The sequence below is a fragment of the Gavialis gangeticus genome, unplaced genomic scaffold (genome assembly GCF_001723915.1).
Source record: "Gavialis gangeticus isolate Ggan-Ray unplaced genomic scaffold, GavGan_comp1, whole genome shotgun sequence".
NCBI lineage: Eukaryota > Metazoa > Chordata > Crocodylia > Gavialidae > Gavialis > Gavialis gangeticus.
This window is the reverse complement of record NW_017729028.1, coordinates 36,209,024-36,209,522: the sequence shown is the minus strand read 5'-3', so window position 1 is coordinate 36,209,522 and position 499 is coordinate 36,209,024. Positions and strand designations below refer to the sequence as shown.

Genomic DNA, 499 nt, shown 5'->3' with positions numbered 1-499 from the left:
GCCTCTGCTTTCAGGATCGGGTTGATCTCTCCCTGCGAGACAGTCCCTGCCAAGGCAGCCTCTGCTCTCGGATCGAGTCAGGGTCTCCCCTGTCTCTCTGGTCTCCCCCCCTTGGGCGGGGCTCACAAGTCTTTATAGCAACCCTTCAGCCAATCAAGTTGCTAGGTCTATAGAATTTTCTGGTCTAATTACATCATACTTTTATCAGTGCTGAGCGGAACTGAGCATGCGTGTTGTTACAAAACTAGGTCAGTTGTGATTGACAAGCCAATAGGTCGTATGGGGGCACATGCTGGGCATGCTGTGGACTAGGCTTGTCTGCGCATGTTCAGACCTAACTCTCTGTGTTATCAGCATACATTCAAAATTTTTGCTCAGACACCTAGAAACTATGAAACTATGAAACTAAGGTAGGGGAAAGCATCACCTCCCTTGGAAGCCCATACCAGATTTTGGCAGCCCTCACTGTAAATAACTTCTTCCTGAGGTCCAATCTAAA

At 48.3% G+C, this 499-nt stretch overlaps 1 long non-coding RNA gene across 1 annotated transcript in view; it reads left to right on the top strand.

The window, feature by feature from the left end:
* The window catches only part of LOC109300119, a 6,113-nt gene extending 5,614 nt beyond the window's left edge, over window positions 1–499 (top strand). The window contains exon 2 of the long non-coding RNA XR_002098130.1: window positions 411–499. This is a non-coding gene — a long non-coding RNA (uncharacterized LOC109300119). The remainder of the gene's footprint in view (window positions 1–410) is intronic.